The sequence below is a fragment of the Moschus berezovskii genome, chromosome 15 (assembly GCF_049115385.1).
Source record: "Moschus berezovskii isolate FMDL1 chromosome 15, NW_MosBer_1.0, whole genome shotgun sequence".
In the NCBI taxonomy this organism is placed as follows: domain Eukaryota; kingdom Metazoa; phylum Chordata; class Mammalia; order Artiodactyla; family Moschidae; genus Moschus; species Moschus berezovskii.
In genome coordinates, this window is record NC_142474.1 from 54745202 (window position 1) to 54769508 (window position 24307).

Here is a 24307-nt window from a genome sequence, read left to right on the forward strand (position 1 = left end):
AGCATAACAGCTGCTTCATATGGAGCTTTTTGTTAGGTGCCAGATATAACTATTCTACTATGTCCTAATTTGTTGAATCCTATGGCAATATGAGATAGGCACTATTATCTTTCCCATTTTTCAAACAAAGAAACAGCTCAAAGAGGTCAGGTAACTTGGCCGCGATCACACAGCTAGTAAGTGGTAGATCCAAATTATGAATGCAGCCAGCCTGGTTTCAGATCTAAATTGTGAACGCAGCCGGCCTAGCTTCAGAGCCCAAGTTCTTAACTTGTACCCTAGCTCATTCTTTTTAATGCTCCCTGAAATGAATGATAAATTTCTACCCAAAATACATAAAGGAATCCTGAGATCAATTAGAGAAAAAATAAAAAACTGCATAGAAAACTGTGAAAAGACTATTAATAGGCGATTCACAGAAGAGAAAATTAAAGTGACCAACAAACATACCTGTACTAATAATAAAGCAAATGCAAACTTTTAATGAGCTTTTTTTCACCCATTATGTTAAGTAAAAGTTGAAAGGTTGTTGATATACCTTGGCAAGAAAACAGGTATTCTCAAGAGGACAGGTTGGAATACAAATTGGCAGAGCTTTTGTGGCAGTACACTAAAGGTGCATTAATTGATGATTCAGCAATGTACATGGTTTGATATCATTTTTAGAGAAATATTTGTGTGTCTACTGAGATATCTCTGTAATATTATCTGTAATAGTAAAATGTTGGAAAGTACCTAAATATCAATTAGTATTGTTAGCTTAAAAGAAAAGAAAAAAAAATGTATTACAGACTATGTAACACTACCCAAGTTTAGAAGCCTGGAAAGCAGAACCACATGGTGTGAAGCTTGCAGAGTCTGGATTCAGATTGGCAAATACCTGGTTCCAATCACACCTCTTTGTGTGAACAGCAAGCCCTGAACTTCTCTGTGCCCCAAAGTCTTTGAAAATGGGACTTCATAACAGCACTCACTTCATCATGAGAACTGAATACCATGGTCCATGTAAAGTTCTCAGAACAGCAGCATCTGATACATAGCAAGGGATCTGTCCATGTTCCTGTTGCTGTTACAAGTAACAACATCGAAAGATATCTTAGACATGTGGCTTTAAAAAAGCACATATACATGTGCTCATGTATATATACAGTATGATTGCAATTATATAAATATATATATCTGCATAAATACAGATGAATGAAACAATCACTTATAAATGATTTTTTTAGTCTTCTTTAATCCTTTTTGGAAAAAGATGGAGTTTAAAAAGTAAATTATTTTTCAAACTCTCTATGGGAAAAAAAAAAAACTGGAAGAAAATACATCAAAATGTTCACAGTGATAACTTTTGGATGGAGAAATGATTTATTAATTTTGCCTATTTTTTCTTTCTCTTCCCAAATTTTCCTTCAGGCTTATATATTACCTTAATAAAAATACTTAAGTATTCGTGGTTCTAAACAAACACATTGATAATCTATATTAATGGAAATGATGATATTTAAAAACAAAGAGTCAATCAATTATACTTCAATTGAAAAGAAAAAAAGAAAGAGGGGCTTTCCTGGTGGTCCAGTGATTAGGACTTCTTCTTCCAGTGAAGGTGATGTGGGTTCGATCCCTGGTCAGGTGGCTTGGATCTCACATGACTTGTGCATGCATGCTCAGTCACTCAGTCATGTCTGACTGTGACCGCATAGACTGCAATCGGCCAGGCTCCTCTGTCCATGGGATTTTCTAGACAAGAATACTGGAGTGGGTTGACATTCCCTTCTCCAGAGGATCTTTCTGACCCAGGGATCGAACCCATGTCTACTGCATTGCAGGCAGATTCTTTCCACTGAACCACCCGGACATGCCTCATGGTCAAAAAAACAAAACATGAAGTAGAAACAATATTGTAACACATTCAGTAGAGATTTTTAAAATGGTCAACATAAAAAAAAATCTTTAAAAAGAAAAAAGAAAGACCTTTTCACAGCACTAATGGTTTTCATGTTATAAGATGAACTTCGGGAGAACTTCCTTCTCTACCTTCTTTAAGAAACAAAAGGATCTGAAAACAAGTAGCAAAACAACTCCTAGTGAAGAGGTCATGTGAATAAAGAGGAAAAGAACTGGAATCATTTTATCTGGATGGAAGAAGAGATTACTTATCAAAGGTTCCAAACTCACAGCCTCTATTGTTAAATATGGCCTTGAGACACGTTCTTTTGTCTGGCCACAGCAGTGACCACAGCTATAAGTATGGAAGCCTTTACCTGAGCACACATGCCCCATTTTCTCATGGATCCCATCATTTCTAATTGATTAAATCTGTCTGCGGCTTTTGCTTATGATATCTGCCCAGTCCCTCAAACCACTGGAGCTTGCAATGCCCAACTAAATCCTTAGAACATAACCACAAAGGAACTGAAAGCACTTCAAGAAATTTTGGTTAAATATGAAGAAACAGTATACAGTTTTAAATTAAAGAGAGCTTTTGCAGGCCCCATTTCTGGTGACCTTTCACAGGAGGATTTCTAACTTGAGACAAAGATCTTTGTATAAATGTTCATCAAGATCAGGCATTAAAACACCATTGAGAGTGTTAGAATACAGTGGTTCTCCAAATTCAGAGAGCATCAGCATCACCTGGCATGTTGTTAAACATGCAGATTTCTGGAGTCACCTCACCCCCTCCAGCCTTGAGAGTCTGATTCCTTGCCGCTGCTACTGCTAAGTCACTTCAGTCGTGTCTGACTCTGTGTGACCCCATAGATGGAAGCCCACCAGGCTCCCCTGTCCCTGGGATTCTCCAGGCAAGAACACTGGAGTGGCTTGCCATTGCCTTCTCTGGTCTGATTCCTTAGGTGACACTAAATCAGGGAATCATTTGACCAAATTTAAGAAACAGAGTTGTGGTAGATACTGTTAGACGTGCATGTGAGGCCCACAACTCCCTTTTCTGCTGGGGGACCCACAGCAGCCCCCAGCTTGTAGACAGTGGTCCTGATGAGTGGTCCTAGCAGACTGGCATAGGGGAGGGTATCTGCCTCAAGTGGGACTTCTCAGATTCTCTGTCTCCAGAGCTTGGTCGTGGAATTCAGCCATACTGATAATCTCCACTAATTACAAAACTGGAAGCAATGAAGGGACATGCAAACTTAGAGGTTGCTGTCTTCTCTCTTTTTATAAAATTATTTATTTGTTTGTTTTTGGCTTCTCTGGGTCTTTGTTGTTGCATGTGGGCTTTCTCTAGTTGCAGCGAGTGGGGGCTACTCTTCGTTGCTGTGTATGGATTTCTCACTGTGGAAGTTTCTCTTGTTGTGGAGCACAGGCTCTGGGTGTGAGGGCTTTGGTATTTGTGGCATGTAGTTGCAATTCCTGGGCCCTAGAATTTGGGCTCAGTAGTTGCAGCAGCAGTTGTGGCGAAGGGGCTTAGTTGCCCCGAGGCATGTGGAATCTTTCCATAGCAGGGACTGAACCCGTGTTCCCTGCATTGGCAGGTGAATTCTTAGCTACTGGACAACCAGGGAAATCCAAGAGATGGCTGTCTTCTGCCTCAGGTATGCAGAAGCTAAGAAAGCTAATCCTCCAAGGAAATGAAGCAGCCGAGCCGAGAAAAACAAAATTGAGAGATCGTGTAGCCCTGCATTAGAGTCTGGTAACAACTATAACAAATATCCCCACATTTTAGTGACTTGATAGAATTTTCTTTCCTGCTGATACAAAGTCTGCCATGGGATTTCTTGGTCTGTACCAGATTCCTTTTCTTTTGTGGCTCTGCCCTCCCATGGGTCCTTGGAGTCTTTTCCATTTAGCTAATGGATGGTATACGAAAAGTAAGAAATTTTTATGAGCCAGGCCTAGGAGCAGCAGATATACTCTGTTGGCCAGAAGTCAACCACAAGGTCCTGCTTACAACAAGTGTTGCTTGGAAATGTCATCTAGCTGTGTACCCAAAGAAAAAGGGAAGGTGGAAATAGTTTGGTGAAATCCAACAATCTCTGCCACAAGCTCCAAAGAGAGAAAAGTTAAAATTCGTTGTTATTCAGTCGCTCAGTTGCTTCCAACTCTGTGATCCCATGGACTGCAGCATGCCTGGCTCCTCTGTCCTCCACTATCTGCCAGAATTTGCCCAAATTCATGTCCATGGAGTCAGTGATACCATCTAACCATCTCATCCTCTGCCGCCCTCTTCTCCTTTTGCCTTCAATCTTTCCCATCATCAGGGTCTTTTCCAATGAGTTGGTTCTTCACATCAGGTGGCCAAAGTATTGGAGCTTCAGCTACAGCATTGATTTCCTTTAGGATTGACTTCTTTGATCTGCTTTCTGTCAAGAGTCTTCTCCAGCACCACAATTCAAAATCATCAGTTCTTCAGTGCTCATTCTTCTTTATGTTATTTATAAAATAACAGTTGCCAAAAAAATCATTCAGTTGTGTCCAACTCTTTGTGAGTCTATGGGATGGGAACTGTAGCCCCACAGGCTCCTCTGTCCATGGAAATTCTCCAGGCAAGAACACTGGAGTGGATAGCCATTCCATTCTCCAAGGGATCTCCCCAACCCGGGATCAAACTAGGGTCTCCTGCATTGTAGGCAGATTCTTTACCATCTGAGTCACTAGGGAACCCCAAGAGTTGCCAAACTATTATCAAATCAAAAACCAAAAAATAAGTATTGGTGAGGATGTGGAGAAATTAGAACCTTTGTGCACAGTTGATGGGACTCTAAAATAGTGTGGTCACTCTGGAAAACAGTATGGCAGTTCCACAAACAGTTAAACATAGACCCAGAAGAATTGAAAGCAGGAGATCAAACAGACACTTGCACATGAAGGTTCATAGCAGCAGTGTTCACAAGAATCAAAAGGAGAAAACCTTCATGTCCATCAACTACGGGATGGAGAAACATAATGATACATCCATACAATGAAATAGCCTGCCTTAAAAAGGAAGGAAATTCTGATATGTGCCACATGACAAAAGGACAAATATTGTGTGCTTCCACTAATATGAAATATCTAAAGTAGTCAAATCCATAGAGACAGAAAGTGGAACAGTGGTTCCTGGGGGCAGGAGGGAGGGAGGAGTTCTCTAGCTCAGAGCTCATTCCTAAGCTACAGACACAAATACAAAAGAAGTTGTTTATACTTAGACCCCGTGCACCCAAGGTAGACCCACTCTACCCTACTCCCTCTTCTCTGTCTCAACCAACAATTCTGCTTTCACGCGAACCGCCCAAACACCCAAGAAGTCAGTCTAGACCCTTCTCTCTCTCCATCCTCACCATCAGTGAAGCCTGCCGAGTCAAAAGCATCCTCTACACCGTCTGTCAGTATCTGGTCGAGGCCTGCTTTAGTTTTCACATTCATCACTACAATAGCCTGCTAATCACCTTCACCACCTTCAATCCCTTTCTGTCCTTCTTCCACCCTTTGGCCAAACTGTTCATTCCAAAGTATCAGTCTGATCATGAGTCTCCTGCCTGTCACCCCAACTTCATTGCCTGCTTCTTAAAGGCTCTGCTTACTCCTCAAGAAAATGGGACATGAGGTCCTTCATGACACCAGCATGCCTACTTCACACAAGCACCAACTTTCTCCCCACGCTGGGTTCCTGATCGTGTCTCCATGACTTTGTGAGGTGCTTCCTCCTGCCTGGAGCACCTTTCTTGACCCCCTCCTTCCCTTGGCCCAAACCCACTTCTCTGTTGAGTCAGTGCAGACATAACTGCATCCTCATCCGTAATCCTGTGTTTTCTCACAGCATCCCAGAAGGTCATTCTGTCTTCATCTCTCTACCTACCCACTTACTCAGGAATTCTGCCTTTGCCTGTGGACCACCAGAGCCCATCTTTGTGTCTGGCAGGCCTAAACCCTCAGTAACCTCTTGTTACTGGTACCACCATGAAGGAGGTACCCTTTCTTCCAGAGATAGTTAATAAGAACAAGCTGCCAGTCAAAAACTGAAACCAAATCAGCAAACCCCAGTTGTACATTGATGGCTCCATTGCATATTCAGTTGCATTTCAATTTGGGAAGAATGGTTTTTTTTGGACTATTAATTGTCAAGCAAAATATTTTCCTTTACTAGAAACATTAAACTGAAAGTATCTTCTTTTTCTTTTCTTTTCTCTCTGAGGGCTGATTGGATTCAAGAATGCAGACAAAGGAAAATCATATAACACAATTGAGAGTTAAGGAAGTAGTCATTTTTATCCATCCTGGCCAGGCTTGTACATGGGAATAATTCTGTCTGTATCTCTAAAAGGAAAGTCTGGGTTTCATTTTGCAAACTCAGAGCAGAAATAAGATGCCTGAAGATATCCTGACATTCTAGCAACATTTTGGAGAAATCCCATGTATCGTACATTTCCTGATGACACCACGTCAACGAAATGTGTCGTTTTCTAACGAAAGAGAAACCACACTCCATCCACAATCTTACAAGTCACCTCTGAAGGTGGAGCTTAAGGCTGATTTGCTCCTCATTCTCAGAAGAACATATCCATGCAATTTCTATTTGTACGTTAAATCTAGTCACCACAAAAATGCGTGGTAACAAAAGATTGTTATACCCCAAGGGGATAATCTACTTAAAGGAAAATTATTGATCACTGGGAGAGCACAGACCACGGAAGATTGAACCCAAGCCTTGCTTCAGTGGAATTTGACCTGTGTAACCCTTTCCCTTCCTCACGTAACTGCTCTACAGCAGAGCTTCTTGGCAGGCTTAATACAAACCTGGCCTGCTGCTTTCCCTGCTGTTTCTGGCAGATGGCATTTTGCAGGACTGGACTGAGTTAAGATAGCAAGACAGTTTCAGTGGCCAGAAGCGTGATTATGTGAATGAAGGCATGTTAAATTCAAGTGAATTCCTCTTTCAGGAAAGGTTAGAACAGAACCCATTTAAGGCAGCGGGTTAAACTCTCCTCACTCTTGGCTCTAAAAATATTAAAAGAACTTCATGGTATGAATAAACAACACTTCATTCCTTCCATGAATGAACATTTCACACAATGTTCTAGTCCCCAGTGTTCACGTTTGCAATCCATCCTCTCCCACATTCTTATTTGAAGAGTAATAGATCCACTTCAGTGTCCCAAATATCTGAATATAGAAAATAATCTTTTCTAGAGATCACATTGTTACTAAGTATAAATCAGAATGATAACACAGTTCAAAATCAGATCATTCTTTTTCTGGCCCTCCTTTACCTCTATCCTTACCTTCTATAGTCATCAATCTCCAGAAGATACACACCTAGTTTCTAGAACCTCCACTGTTACAGAAATAGCCTAAACATGCACAGGCCCTCCTGGAGGTTCGGGCCTCAAGTCTGAGGCCATCTCCCAGTGATGAGGATTTATAAAAGAACTCACTGATCCAGGACATGGATCTATGGAGGTTGCCAGTGTCCCAATCAACTTCTGGGACTGAAAAGGGTTAGGAGTCCTTTCCTCGCTCTAGGATGATAAGGTCATAGGAAAATTACAGAAAATAAGCTGGTTTAGGGTCGACTTGTCAGATGTCAAAATATATTATCAGGCCACATTAACTGAAAGAGTATAAATCTCATAAAGAAACAGAAAGACCAACAGGTAAGAATGAAAAGTTCAGGAACTAGATGTGAACACACACACACACATGAATTTGTTACATGATATAAATATCTTAAGTTGGTAATTCATAGAGAAAAGACCCAACACTGTTGAAATAACATACTATGTGTTTTTCAGAAAAATAAAGATTGATCCCTATCTTATATCCTCTATCCAAATCAATTGTGAATAGGCCAAGGATTGACTGTAAAAAAATTCCATAAAAATATTCTAAGAAAATTGGATACAATATTTTTTAAAGTCCTACAGTGAGGGATGTCTTTCTAAGTATAAAACAAATAAACCTCAGAAATGCAAAGGAAAAGATTGATAGGTCTTAAACTTTCTCATGGTAAGGAAAAAAAAAGACATACAATGTAAGTTTATAGGTAAATAATAAATGAGGGGAAATAGTTGCAATACATCTGTATAAAGGTAAATGTAGAAACTCATTTTACAAATCAACAAGGGAAAGAGGAATTTTCCACTTGAAAAATGAGCAAAAAACAAAGAAACAATTCACAAAGGTAGAACTACAGATACCACGAAGTGTTCGCGACACCAGGAAGTGTTAGCAATCAAAGAAAGTCTAATTAAACAACAATGGTATATCAAATTTCACCTATCAGACTAGCAAAGACTAAAAAGAGTGGTCCTACCCAGGGTTAGTGAGGCTGAGGGAAATAAGGTCATTTTATCCAGTCCTTACGGGAGTGGAAATTGATACTCCTTTCATCAGCACAATCTGGCCCTTGGTATCTAAATTCAAAATACAAGTATCATTTGACCTGTGATCCCACTTTGGAAAATCTATCCTGAGAAACAGTTAGCTAGGTATGGGAAGAGATAGGGACACAGCCTGGAAGGTTAGTGCTGGGAGAGATGAGAACACAGAAAAGGGATGCACAGTAAGCCCTCAGGACCGGGGAGGATTGGGGCAGGTTTCCAAGAGAAGGGGATGCTGGAGGTGACTCTTGAAGGACAAGGTGGAAGGAGGCACAAAAGAGGAAGAGAAGACAGAGCTGAGGTTGAGAGAGAACATCTTGCGGTTGGGAACAACAGCAGTGCCTGGAAGCTGGGCTCAGGATGCAGGTTGGCAAGAGGGACAACCCTAACAAGAATGCAATGACGGTTTGCTAATGGTGTTGCTTTGCAAATGAGAACACTAAGGTTTGGTTGCAACATCTCAGGTGAACACAGCTGGTCCAAAACTTGTAAAGACAGAGCAAGAATTGGAGCCCACGTTTATGTGACCATGGAGCGTAGGTCATGGTCAGGAATTTGGACTCTATCTCCATGGCCATGGGCCTTTGAGGAATGCATGTGGGAGAGTTTTTGTTGTTCATTCACTAAGTCATGTCCGACTCTTTGCCACCCTGTGGACTGCAGCACGCCAGGCTCCTCTGTCCTCTATTATCATCCAAAAGTTGCTCAAATTCATGTCCATTGAGTTAGTGATGCAATCCAACCATCTCATCCTCTGTTGCCCCCTTTTCCTCCTGCTCTCAATCTTTCCCAGCACCAGGGTCTTTTCCAATGAGTTGGCTCTTTGTATCGGGTGACCAAAGTATTGGAGCTTCAGCTGCAGCATCAGTCCTTTCAGTGAATATTCGGAGTTGATTTCCTTTAGGATTGACTGGTTTGATCTCCTTGCTATCCAAGGGACTCTCAAGAGTCCTCTCTAACACCACAGTTCGAAAGAATCAATTCTTTGGCACTTAGTCTTCTTTATGGTCCAACAAACTGTGGCAAATTCTTAAAGAGATAGGAATACCAGACCATCTTATCTGTCTCCTAGGAAACATGTATGTAGAACAAAAGGCAACAGTTAGAACCAGACATGGAACAACAACAAAATTGGGAGAGGAGCACAAGGTTGTATATTGTCACCCTGCTTATGTAACTTCTATGCAGAGTGCTGCTGCTGCTGCTGCGTCACTTCAGTCGTGTCCGACTCTGTGTGACCCCATAGACAGAAGCCCACCAGGGTCCCCCGTCCCTGGGATTCTCCAGGCAAGAACACTGGAGTGGGTTGTGGTACATCATGTGAAATGCTGGGCTGGATGACCCATGCACTGGAATCAAGATTGCAGTGAGAAATATCAATAACCTCAGATGTGCAGATGATATCACTCTAACAGCGGTAAGTGAAGAGGAACTTCACTTACTCACATCTGTGCATGACTACTGGAAAAACCATAGCTTCCACTATATGGACGTTTGTCAGCAAAATGATGTCTCTGCTTTTTAATACCCTGTCTAGGTTTGTTATAGCTTTTCTTCCAAGGAATAAGCATCTTTTAATTTTGTGGCTGCAGTCACCGTCTGCAGTGATTTTGGAAACCAAGAAAATAAAATCTCTCATTTGTCTACCTTCCCCCAACTATTTGCCATAAAGTGATGGGACCAGACGCCATGATCTTAGTTATTTGAATGCTGAGTTTTCATTCTCCTCTTTCACCTTCATCAAGAGACTCTTTAGTTCCTCTTCACTTACCGCTGTTAGAGTGGTATCATCTGCACATCTGAGGTTATTGATATTTCTCACTGCAATCTTGATTCCAGTGCGTGGGTCATGCAGCCCAGCATTTCACATGATGTACTCTGCATAGAAGTTACATAAGCAGGGTGACAATATACAACCTTGATGTGCTCCTCTCCTAGTTTTGTTGTTGCTGTTCCAGTCTGTTGTTCCATGTCTGGTTCTAACTGTTGCCTCTTATTCTACATACATGTTTCCTAGGAGACAGATAAGATGGTCTGGTATTCCTATCTCTAAGAATTTTCCACAGTTTGTTGTGATTCACACAGTCAAAGGCTTTAGCATAGTCATCGATGCAGAAGTAGATGTTTTTTTGGAGTTTCCTTGCTTTTTCTGTGATCCAACATACATTGGCAATTTGCTCTCTGGCTCCTCTACATTTTCTGAATCCAGCTTGTATATCTAGAAGTTCTCAGTTCAGATTCTGCTAAAGTCTAGCTTGAAAGATTTTGAGCATTACCTCACTAGCATGTGAAATGAGTGCAATTGTATGGTAGTTTGAACATTCTTTGGAATTGTGTTTCTTTGGAATTGGAATGAAAACTGACCTTTTCCAGTTCTGTGGCTGCTGCTTGCTGAGTTTTCCAAATTTGCTGGCCTATTGACTGCAACACTTTAACAGCATCATCTTTTAGGATTCGAAATAGCTCAGCAGGAGAGTTAGGTCTGCTTTTCAGGAATTCTGTTCTGGAGGCAATGTGAAGAGAGATGGGAGGCAGCCCAGAAGGAAAAAGGGAAACCAAACAGGGCTCAGCTGCTGTAAAGGATGAGCTAGGAATGGAGGTGAGGGCATTGGAAGATATTCAGGAGAAAAAATCCACAACTGGGACCAATCAAGTAAAAGGTGATGGGAGGCAGAGCAAGAGTCAAGAATGACTCCTGACTTCTACCTGACAATACAGGTAAGTGCTAACATCCAGACAATTGCTTACTGCATTTTTTTTTAATTTTTTAATTGAGGTATAGTTGCCTTATAATGTTGTGTTAGTTTCTGCTGTACAATGAAGTGAATCAGCTATATATATGTGTGTGTGTGTGTATATATATATATATATACCCCCTCCCTCTTGTGCTTCCCTCTTACCCTCCCCCACCCCACCACTCTAGGTCATCACCAAGCACCATTGCCTACTGCATCTTGAACATACCTCATTTTCACTCCTGTGCTCTCATTCTTCCCTTCCCACAAAACAGTATTCCCAGAAGGTCTTCAGGGTGAAATCTCAACCATCCCTCAAAGCCTGTATCCAAGGCTACCTCCTTTCTCATGAAATCATCGCAGAAAACTCCCTTCACCCCACTTGGAGTGTGAGTCTGGGGCATCTTGTTATCTGCCTTTATTTGCCTGCCTGATAGTTAATAATTTATGCATGTTTCTTGTTTTCCTCACTTATCAGCCTCCTGACGGCAAGGGCCACATGGCCACATCACATACCCCCTTCCACATTCTTTTTGCAGAGAACAGCAGACTTGTGTGTGGTAGACATTTAAATAGTTGAAATCAAGAAAACAAACAGCTCTCCCACTTTCCTCTCCTAGTTTTTGCCTTCTCAGCTTTTAGCAAAGAAAGAGCTTAAATGTTTCTTGCTCCAGAAGAAACCGAAAGAGTTGGAAGGAAGTTTTGGAATGCCTGCAGGAGATTTTCCTAATCCTAAACTGGCTGATAACACTGCAGGAAATTATCATAAGGAAAACACAGTGATGAAACAGGAGGGTCCTATTACCACTTCCTTACTTTACTGAACAGGACGTTTGGAGAGTAATTTTCAGTGGAATGTCTTCCAAATGTATATAAATAGTCATGGTCAGCTTGGTGAAAGTGTGTGTTTCCAAGACGAACTGATAAGTGACATGAGATAAAAGAGGTCAAGTGGACAAGATGGATTGCAAGAGACATTTATAGACGAAATTTGCTCATTTTGCTGGGAAGCAAGTGAGCAAGCAAAGACACTCTATATGGGCCTGCCTCATTTTGGAGAGTACAGCGCAAAACTTTAATCTCATAAAAAAAGTACAGATGAATGAATGAGTGAAGGAATGGATGATTCTTTACAGAACTAAAATAGTCCATAGGTGAGGCTTAAACAGATATTCATGCAAGAAAGAAACCTGATCCTTGGTTAAAAAGGAATCAATCCAATATGCTCTACAATGTCATGCTTTCATCGTCACAGTGATATAATGGGGTCCCTCCTGGAGTTGCATTTCCTTTCACTGCTCACTCCATCCTCAAAACCAGAATTTCCCAAAGTGTGTTGTCTGAAACACTAATCCCAGAAAATCTTCCACCAAGGGGGTTCCATGGTCAAATATAGTTGTGAAATGTTTAACGTTACAACATGTCTCAGAGAATCACAGTGCATCTTGGCATCACAGAGACTCTAAACAGTCCTATTATAAAGAAACTTTCACTTTATATATGCGTTTTCCCAACTGACTTGATCCTGGGACCTTCTGAGTGAAGTAAAATTAGGACTATTAACCCCAGGTGGAAATAATGTCCCCCAAACCAGTTGGGAACCTCAAGACCTTCCCATCTCTGGTTTTCCTTCTTCTGAACCTCACCTCCTCCCTTCAAATTTCAACAATTTTCTTGCTCATTTCCACAGAACCCAGAGTGCTGACGAGAAAACATGAAGAGAGGATTTATTTCACCTAAAGTTGCTAATGGGTAATGATTTTTTAATCATGTCTCCCTGGCTTCCCAGGTGGTACTAGTAGTAAAGAATCTGCCTGCCAGTGCAGAAGATGCCAGAGACTTGGGTTTGATTCCTGGGTCAGGAAGATACCCTGGAATAGGAAATGGCAACGCACTCCACTATTCTCTTTGGAATAATCCCATGGAAAAAGGAGACTGGAGGGTTACAGTCCATGGAGCCACAAAGCACACACCCAGGGAGCATTTACATTTTTACTGAGGCCTTCTGAAATAATGGCTAAATTCAAAGGAACAGTGCAAATGCCAAAACTCTCACGCCTGTATGTCATAGAAGAAAAGTTGCCTGTTCTTTCCATGAGCAAAGGTGCCACTGGGAAAGTGCAAGGAAATGACTCCTTCTCTCCCAGTCATCAAATCAACTGTGGCAATGACAAATATCAGGCACCACTCCTTTGTGAATCATGTGCTAAGATTCACTTCTCATCTATTTTTTAATATTTTTTAAAATTAATTTATTTGACTGTGCTGGGTCTTAGTTGAGGCATGCAGGATCTAGTTCCCTGACCAGGAATCAGACTCAGTCCCTCTGAATTGGGAGTGGGGAGTCCCAGTCAATGGACCACCAGGGAAGTCCTTCACCCCTCATCTTTACCTGGCTAACTCCTTCTTCTGGTTTAGGAATCAAATCAGAATTACTTCCTCCTTCCTGACCCCTGAGCTAGGATACAAAATGGGCTACTGTTGTTATTGTTCAGTCAGTAGGTCATGTCTGACTCTTTGCAGCTCCATGGACTGCAGCACACCAAACTTCTCTGTCCTTCACCATCTTCCAGAGTTTGCTCAAACTTATGTCCATTGAGTCGGTGATGCCATCCAACCATCTCATCCTCTGTTGTCCCCTTCTCCTCCAGCCCTGAATCTTTCCCAGTGTCACGGTTTTTTCCAGTGAGTTGACTCTTCACATCAGGTGTCCAGAGTACTGAAATTTCAGCTTCAGCAGCAGCCCTTCCAATGAATATTCAGGACTGATTTTCTTCAGGATTGACTGGTTTGATCTTCTTGCTGTCCAAGGGACTCTCAAGAGTCCTCTCCAGCACCATAATTCAAAAGCATCAATTCTTTGGTGCTCAACCTTCTTTATGGTCCAACTCTCACATCTATACATGACTACTGGAAAAGCCATAGCTTTCACTGTATGGATCTTTGTCAGCAAAGTGATGTCTCTGCTTTTTAATATGCTATCTAGGTTTGTCATATCTTTCATTCCAAGGAGCAAGTGTCTTTTAATTTCACGGCTGCAGTCACTGTCCACAGTGATTTTGGAGCCCAAGAAAATAAAACCTGTCACTGTTTCCACTTTTTCCCCATCTATTTAAAACCCAGTACCTCCCCTACCCTTGACCCTATAGGATTTATCACTCTGAAAGAGTTGTTTATTTCTCTGCCTCAAACCAGATTTTAATGCATGTGGAGGCAAAAATGTTATCTGTCTTATTCCTTCTGTTTGCCCAGAGTCTGGTCCAAGATAGGGTCTATAGGAAATCAGAAACTCAAATGTAGAGAAATATGATTGTTTTTAACTCAGTGGAACAAAAACCTACATTTTAAAGAAGAAATTTAAAGGAGAAGATGAGTATATGAAAATGGGTTAGTTAGTGGAAATCCAATGGTCCCATTCAGTTCAGTTCAGTTCAGTCGCTCAGTCATGTCTGACTCTTTGTGAATGGTCCCATTCAGGCAAATACAATATTAATTGAGCACTGCATTATATATTATATATAATTATTACATATGTATTGCATTATATATATTATATATTAATTGAGCATGGCATTATAGGAGAAACTGTAGGAAAATAAAAGACATAGAAGATTTGATTCCTATCTTCAAGGAACCTAAAATAATGACATGATCATCGTACTCTTTCATTGGACTTCAAACACAGCTGACATGGGAGAGAATTTCTGAGATTTGAGAATATCCTGTATATGTGGGTTCGCCAATTCCCTCTCAATCCACTAATAAGAACTCAAATGTTTATCAGATAGAAAGTTTTACCCCAGTCCCAGGGTTGACAGCTGACAATTTGGAATTTCCTAATTACAAGAAGAGTTGCCCACAGGATACCTAACCAACTTGGTGTGTTTTGGGGACTTAACACCATGCAGGCATTAGGTCAGTGGGCCAAGTGAGTGAGACTAGGCTTTCAGGCTGAGGAAGTCGGGGGTGTGGGGCTCTGCGGGTGAATGTGACAACCAGACAAGGAACATCTGGGTCCTGTCAGCGTTTCCCAGAGATCTCCTCCGTCCAACTGCAGTGTGAGCAAATTAAGATTGATAAATTGTGTGGCTCTTTCTGGCTTTAAAGATCCTAGATGCTCTGCAAAATTAATGGGTGCTCTATCTCCACTCAATCTGACACCAAAACAGAGCCTTGAAAATGTACCAGACCCCTACTCCCCCAACCGTTGGAGCACAGGGGGGCAGTTCTACTTCTTCAGTTTGGATTCCAGTGTGCAGATTCATGCATTTAGTTAGTGTGTGTGTGTTTGTGTGTGTGTGTGTATACACACACATGCATTTTCAGGCTAGAACTCATCTTCACTGTAGGGCATGGGTACACAAGCTTGGCAACGAATGTATATCTTCAAGAACTCCACTGGACCAAATTTCCTTAAACACCAACTTGTCTGCCACAGAATAGCTTCAAGGAGATGAGATCATCTGTGTTGTTTAGAAACAATTGTTTTAGGCAAATAGAAAATACTGCTAATACTAATACCTAAGACTGTTCTGTTCGTTTTGAGGGGGAGAGGGGTGCTGTGCTGGGTCTTTGTTACTGCGCACAGGCTTTCTCTTGTGGCTCAGCTGGTAAAGAATCCTCCCTCAGTGTGGGAGATCTGGGCTCGATCCTTGGCTTGGGAAGATCCCCTGGAGAAGGGAAAGGCTACCCATTCCAGTATTCTGGCCCAGAGAATTCCATGGATTGTATAGTCCGTGGGGTCACAAAGAGTCGGACATGACTGAGTGACTTTCACTTTCAAGACTGTTCTGTTTTGTTTTTTTTTTTTGGTGGGAGAGTGCTGTGCTGGGTCCTTGTTGCTGAGCACAGACTTTCTCTGTTGTGGCGAGTGGGGACCACTCTCTGGTTTCAGTGCAAGGCCTTCTCATTACGGTGGCATCTGTTGTTGTGAGCACAGGCTCAAGGCCCACAGGCTTCAGTAGTTGTGGCACATAGGCCTAGCTGCTCCACAGCATATGGGATTCTCCTGGACCAGGGATTGAACCCATGTCTCCTGCACTGACAGGCAGACTCCCAATCCCTGGACCACCAAGGAAGTCCAAGACTGTTCTCTTCTTATTCTCCAGCACTTTGTTCACTAACCCAGTTCTCCACTTGGCTGAGAGCGTGTTTCGTTTCTAACAGCAGAAAAATAACAATCAAATAGAGCTTGTGGAAAAGTCTTTGGGGCGCTGAATGGTTCTGTGAGATTGTAGAGATCAAATTCAAATGTTCTGTTTGTGGCCACCCAGGTAGCCCAAAGCGTGCAAATTCAATGAAGTATCTCTTATAATGGTCTTTCATGTAGAATGCAACTGACTAGGAGGAAACATCCCTAACAAAGGAAAAGCAGGCTAGGAAGACACTAGAGCCAAAACAGAAGAAAGGTCGTGCAAATGCAGACCACTGGATTGTTCCAATAAAAACCACTGGGTTGTCTCCTACTGTTATCTCTGATAAAGGTACTAAAGGGAATTAGACAGAATTTACCCTCTATGACATCATCCTCAAATGTTTAAAATGTCCCTAGCAGCAGCAGCAGCAGCAAACATCCCTGAATTCCCTGGTAAGTGTTCGAAGAGTGATTTAAAGCAATGACTTTGTGTGCACAAGTTCTCTTCTTAGCAAACCACATCTGGACACGGGCCACAAGTCAAAGGCCTTCAGTGTGGGAACCATTTTGGTTTCCTCGGTGGCTAGCTGCTTGGTTTTCAAAGTTCTCCCATTTCCACAGCCCAGTGATCCTATCTGCCAACTAGCTCTCACTCTCCCATTCACTCATTCATTCATCCATCCATCCAACAAGTACTCACGGAGTACTCACTATTCCATATGCTGGGACACGTTAGCGAAAAACAGACCCTTGGTTCCCAAGATGGGGTACCAGAGCCAGGAGCATCAGGATCACATGGGATCTTGTTAGAAATTCAAATTTACTGAGGCTCCATCTCAGATCTACTCAACTACAAGCTCTGGGGGCGGCCCCAGGACTCTATGTTTTAACAAGCCCTCCAGGAGGTTCCGATGCACATCAAGTTGGAGGACTGCTGGTGTGGACCAGACCCCACTCTCTCAGAGCATGCCTTCTCCTGGAGAAGAGCCATAAATAAATAACAATGTGTGATATAATGTCAGGCAGTGATCAACGCTCCTTAAAAAAGAAAATCAAGGGAACAAGGATAGAGTGGTGGGGTACTGTTTCACTCAGGCAATCAGGAAAGGAAGACATCCGTTCTGAGCCGTGAATGAAGCGAGAGGACAGGATGGCATGGCTGACTCCACATCCGGACCCTGCATCCCATTTCCCTTCAGAGTTTCCAGGTAGATATCAGAACACACTGGGAAGACACTTGTCTCACCAGCCATTCCAAAATGTCTCTGGGAATCTGAATCCTAAAGAAAAGTAGAAATCCAGTACCTGCTCCAAACCTCCAGCTAAGTTTTGAAATCGGAAAAGACCAAAATAACCAAGAGTGTCATTGATTTCATGAAGACCATTTGAGACAGACATAAGGAAGAACTTCTCGACAGCAAAGATTTTGAAAACACGGGGTAGGCTGCCAAAGAAAGTGGAGGAACGCTTTCTTGGAGGGAAGATTAGTCTCCAACACTTATGGTTCAAGTGCAGTTTTAGTGGGAGGCAAGCCTGAAACAGACAACACTTTGAGGTCACAATTATCCCCAAGATCATACACATCTACTCTGTCACTTTTTCCAATGCTTTTTATGAAAATCCTCCAACATAGAGGAGAATAGAAGGACAATCATACATAGAACTGTCATCTAGAATCCAAAAATTTTAACATTTTGCCATATTTGTTTTATCTACTAGATAATACTGCAAGTCATTTGAAAGTAAGTTACAGATATCATGACATTTTACCACTAAATATATTATCATGGAACTCCTAAAAATAAAGACAGTTTTTACATAATCACAATATTATTACTCCTAAGAAAATTATTGATAATTTTTTATTATCTAATCATATCTACATATTCAAGTTTCCACAAATGTTCCAATTGTGTCTTTTTTCAAATTAGGGTATAGGGGCTTCCCTAGTGGCTGAGATGGTAAAGAATCCACTTGCAATACTGGTGACCTGGGTTCAATTCCTGGGTTGGGAAGAGTCCCTGGAGGAGGACATGGCAACCCACTCCAGCATTCTTGCCTGGAGAATCCCCATGGACAGAGGAGCCTGGCGGGCTATAGTCTAAAAGGTCACAAAGAGTTGGACATGACTGAGCAACTAAGCATATAGTTGCTTTAAAATATTGTGTTAGTTTCTGTTGTACAACAATGTGAGTCAGCTATATGTACACACATATCCCCTCCCTCTTGGATCTCCTTCCTACCTCTCTAGGTCATCCCAGAGCACTGGGTTAAGCTCCCTGTGCTATCCAGCAGCTTCCCTATACTAGCTACCTATTTTACACATGTTCATATACATAGGTACATATGTCAATCCAACTCTCCCAATTCATCCTCATCCCTCTTTTCCACTGTGTCCACACATCCATTCTGTCTGCATCTCTATTCCTGCCCTGCAAATAGGTTGAAATCATCCCCTAAAGAATTAATTAAAAGACACCTTTGGATTCATATTTAAAAGACACCTTTGGATCCATAAGGGCTTCCCTGGTAGCTCAGTTGGTAAAGAATCCACCTGCAATGTAGGAGACCATGGTTCAATTCCTGGGTCGGGAAGATCCACTGGAGAAGGGATAGGCTACGCATTCCAGTATTCTGGACTGGAGAATTCCATGGACTGTATAGTCGATGGGGTCTCAAAGAGTCAAACACGACTGAGCAACTTTCATTTTCACTTTGGATTCATATATGAGGAATCCAAAGGTGTCTTTTAATTATTTCTTTAGAGATAATTGCAATATGCTTGCCTTGTTTGGGTAGAGATTTGAACTCCATTTAGTTTTAAATATACATGTAGATACTGATATTTAAATTATACCAAAATTTAACATGAAATTACCTCAAAGTTTCACAAGGTGATAATTACAAACCCAAGAGTTATGACTAATGAACAGTTCATGGAGAAATGTGAGAAGAGGAAAGAGGAATCCCAGAAAGAGACTGAGCCTGTTATGAACTGAATGTTTGTGTCTCCAAAAACTCATAATGCTGAAATCCTAACCCCTCAACGCGAACGTGTTAGGGAATGGGGTTTCTGGAAGATAAATAGGATATGGAAATGGAGCCCTCGAGATATGATTGTTGTTGTTGTTCAGGCACTCAGTCGTGTCCGACTCTTTGTGACCCCATGGACAGCAGCACACCAGGTTTCCCTGTCCTTCATCATCTCCCAGAGCTTGCTCAAACTCATGTCCATTGAGTCAGTGATGCCGTCCAACCATCTTATCCTCTGTTGTCCCCTTCTCTTCCTGCCTTCAATCTTTCCCAGTATCAGGGTCTTTTCTAATGAGTTAGCTGTTTGCATCAGGGGGCCAAAGTATCAGAACTTCAGCTTCAGCATCAGTCCTTCCAGTGAATATTCAGGACTGATTTCCTTTAGGATTGACTGGTTTAATCTCCTTGCAGCCCAAAGGACTCTCAAGAGTCTTTTCCAACACCACAGTTCAAAAGCATCAATTCTTCAGCGCTCAGCCTTCCTTATGGTCCAACTCTCACATCTATACATGACTACTGGAAAAACCATAGTTTGACTATACAGACCTTTGTTGGCAAAGTAATATCTCTACTTTTCAATATGCTGTCTAGATTTATCATAGCTTCTCTTCCAAAAAAAGGAAAAAGCTTTCTCTCTCTCTCTCCCCACCCCTAACCATGTCAGGATACAGCAAGAAATCAACCAACTAGAAACCATGTATCAGGACCTCACCAGACAGCAGACCTGCCAGCACCTTGAACTTCAGCCTCCATAACTGTGAGAAATAAGTTTGCTGGTGGGGGCGGGGAGGGGTGTACTTTTTGTTATGGACCATTTTTAAAGTCTCTAGTGAATTTGTTCCAATATTGCTTCTGTTTTGTGTTTGGGTTTTTTGGCCTTGAGGCATGTGGGAATCTTAGCTTCCCAACTAGGAATTGAATCCACACCCCCTGCATTAGAAGGCAAAGTCTTTACCACTGGATCACCAGGCAAGATCCAAATTTACTGTTTAATCCACTCAGTTTGTGATCATTTGTTTTAGCAGCCCAAGCTAAGACAGTGGCTGAATGCATTCATTCATCTGTTCAGCCAATGGGTTTGCCCTTGGACCTGCAGGCAATGTGCTAAAAATACTACCCTGTGTTCTGAGGTCAGTTGGGCCAGTAAAGAAGCAGTCAGGAGAGAGGAGAAACATTGCCATGTAATTTGGATACCTTCATTGGCTTAAGACCTACTGGTCACACACCTCTTTCATCTTACTGCCATCCAGGAAAAATCTTTTTACTTATCATGTGGGATTTTAAATTTGCAGTGGACTTACTTACTGTCTGGGCTTCCCTCGTGGCTCAGACAGTAAAGAATCTGCCTGCAATGCCCGAGACCTGGGTTCAATCCCTGGGTTGGGAAGATCCCCTGGAGAAAGGAATAGCTACCCACTCTAGTATTCTGGCCTGGAGAATTCCATGGAGAGAGGAACCTGGCAGGCTATAGTCCATGGGGTTGCAAAGAGTCAGACACGACTGAGTGACTAAGCACAGCACTCACTGTCTACAAGGGCTCTTTGTGTCAGGGAGATAACCTGGACTACTGGGGTCAGAGTGCCAAGCAGAGGAGTGCTGGATGACCTCGGTCAGTGGACCAACAAATAAAGGTGCCATACATTCACATGAATTAGCCATGGGTGTACATGTGTTCCCCATCCTGACCCTCCCTCCCACCTCCATCCCCATCCCACCCCTCTGGGTCATCCCAGTAAACCAGCCCTGAGCACTCTGTCTTATGCATTGGACCTGGACTGTTGATCTATTTCATATATGAAAATATATATGTTTCAATGCTAGTCTCTCAAATCATCCCACCCTCGCCTTCTCCCACAGAGTCCAAAAGACTGTTCTATACATCTGTGTCTCTTTTGCTGTCTCGCATATAGGGTCATTGTTACCATCTTTCTTAATTCCACATATATGCATTAGTATACTATATTGGTGTTTTTCTTTCTGACTTACTTCACTCTGTATAATAGACTCCAGTTTCATCCACCTCATTAGAACTGATTCAAATGCATTCTTTTTAGTGGCTGAAAAATACTCCATTGTGTATATGAACCACAGCTTTCTTATCCAGTCATCTGCCGATGGACATCTAGGTTGCTTCCATGTCCTAGCTATTGTAAACGGTGCTGCAATGAACATTGGGGTACACGTGTCTCTTTCAATTCTAGTTTCCTCGGTGTGTATGCCCAGAAGTGGGATTGCTGGGTCGTATGGCAGTTCTATTTCCAGTTTTTTAAGAAATCTCCACACTGTTCTCCATAGTGGCTGTACTAGTTTGCGTTCCCACCAACAGTGTAAGAGGGTTTTTTTTCTCCACACCCTCTCCAGCATTTATTGTTTGTAGACTTTTTTATAGCAGCCATTCTGACCAGTGTGAAATGGTACCTCATTGTGGTTTTGATTTGCATTTCTCTGATTATGAGTGATGTTGAGCATCTTCTCATGTGTTTGTTAGCCATCTGTATGTCTTCTTTGGAGAAATGTCTGTTAATTCTTTGGCCCATTTTTTGATTGGGTCGTTTATTTTTCTGGAATTGAGCTGCAGGAGTTGCTTGTATATTTTTGAGATTAATTCTTTGTCAGTTGCTTCATTTGCTATTATTTTCTCCCATTCTGAAGGTTGTCTTTTCACCTTGCTTCAGTTTCCTTCATTGTGCAAAAGCTTTTAAGTTTAATTAGGTCTCATTTGTTTATTGTTGCTTTTATTTCCATTACTCTGGGAGGTGGGTCATAGAGGATCCTGCTATGATTTACATCAGAGAGTGTTTTGCCTATGTTTTCCTCTAGGAGTTTTATAGTTTCTGGTCTTACATTTAGATCTTTAATCCATTTTGAGTTTATTTTTGTGTATGGTGTTAGAAAGTGTTCTAGTTTCATTCTTTTAGAAGTGGTTGACCAGTTTTCCCAGTAGTAGTTGTTAAAGTGATTATCTTTTCTCCATTGTATATTCTCGCCTCCTTTGTTGAAGATAAGGTGTCCATAGGTGTGTGAACTTATCTCTGGGCTTTCTATTTTGTTCCATTGATCTATATTTCTGTCTTTGTGCCAGTACCATAATGTCTTGATGACTGTGGCTTTGTAGGTAGCCTGAAGTCAGGTAGGTTGATTCTTCCTGTTCCATTTTTCTTTCTCAAGATTGCTTTGACTATTTGAGGTTTCTTGTATTTCTATACAAATTGTGAAATTATTTGTTCTAGTTCTCTGAAAAATACTGATGGTAGCTTGACAGGGGTTGCATTGAATCTATAGATTGCTTTGGGTAGTGTACTCATTTTCACTATATTGATTCTTCCAATCCATGAACATGGTATATTTCTCCATCTATTTGTGTCCTCTTTGATTTCTTTCATCAGTGTTTTAGAGTTTCCTATATATAGGTCTTTTGTTTCTTTAGGTAAATTTATTCCTAAGTATTTTATTTGTTTCATTGCAATGGTGAATGGAATAGTTACCTTAATTTCTCTTTCCATTTTCTCATTGTTTGTATAGGAATGCAAGGGATTTCTGTGTGTTAATTTTATATCCTGCAACTTTACTATATTCATTGATTAGCCCTAGCAATTTTCTGGTGGAGTCTTTAGGCTTTTCTATGTAGAGGATCATGTCATCTGCAAACAGTGAGAGTTTTACTTCTTCTTTTCCAATCTGGATTCCTTTTATTTCTTTTTCTTCTCTGATTGCTGTGGCTAAAACCTCCAAAACTATGTTGAATAGTGGTGAGAGTGGGCATCCTTGTCTTGTTCCTGACTTTAGGGGAAATGTAAATCATGTTTCTTAATTTCCCACCAAGGCCATCTCCATGAGGCCACGCTGGCCTTGATGAGAGTTCACCTTAAATGAACTCTTTGTTCGTGTCCTTCCATGTAAGTTTCAGGAGGACAGAAACTTAGATTTGTTCCCTATTTCAACCCCTACCCAGTGGTGAACACACTGTATGTCTGGAGCATAATAGGTGAATGATTCACTTTTAAACTAAAAGAACATGCACACATGAGGTCATGCATGTATTACATCTCCTCATGTGTTGTACTAAGCACTTTTCTTTTTTTGACAGCACTGAGAAATGGACTGGAATGGGTGAATTTAACTCAGATGACCATTATATTTACTACTGTGGGCAGGAATCCCTTAGAAGAAATGGAGTGGCCATCATGGTCAACGAAAGAGTCCGAAATGCAGTTCTTGGATGCAATCTTAAAAATGACAGAATGATTTCTGTTTGTTTCCAAGGCAAATCATTCAATATTACAGTAATCCAAGCCTATGCCCCAACCAGTAACACTGAAGAAGCTGAAGTTGAACGGTTCTATGAAGACCTACAAGACCTTTTAGAACTAACACCCAAAAAGGATGTCCTTTTCATCATAGGGGACTGGAATGCAAAAGTAGGAAGTCAAGAAACACCTGGAGTAACAGGCAAATTTGGCCTTGGAGCACGAAATGAAGCAGGGCAAAGGCTAATAGAATTTTGCCAAGAGAATGCACTGGTCATAGCAAACACCCTCTTCCAACAACACAAGAGAATACTCTACACATGGACATCACCAGATGGTCAACACCAAGATCAGATTGATTATATTCTTTGCAGCCAAAGATGGAGAAGCTCTATACAGTTAGCAAAAACAAGACCGGGAGCTGACTGTGGGTCAGATCATGAATTCCTTATTGCCAAATTCAGACTGAAATTGAAGAAAGTAGGAAAAACCACTAGACCATTCAGATATGACCTAAATCAAATCCCTTATGATTATACAGTGGAAGTGAGAAATAAATTTAAAGGACTAGATCTGATAGATAGAGTGCCTGATGAACTCTGAACGGAGGTTCGTGACATTGTACAGGAGACAGGGACCAAGACCATCCCCATGGAAAAGAAATGCAAAAAAGCAAAATGGCTGTCTGAGGAGGCCTTACAAATAGCTGTGAAAAGAAGAGAAGCAAAAAGCAAAGGAGAAAAGGAAAGATATAAGCATCTGAATGCAGAGTTCCAAAGAACAGCAAGGAGAGATAAGAAAGCCTTCCTCAGTGATCAATGCAAAGAAATAGAGGAAAACAACAGA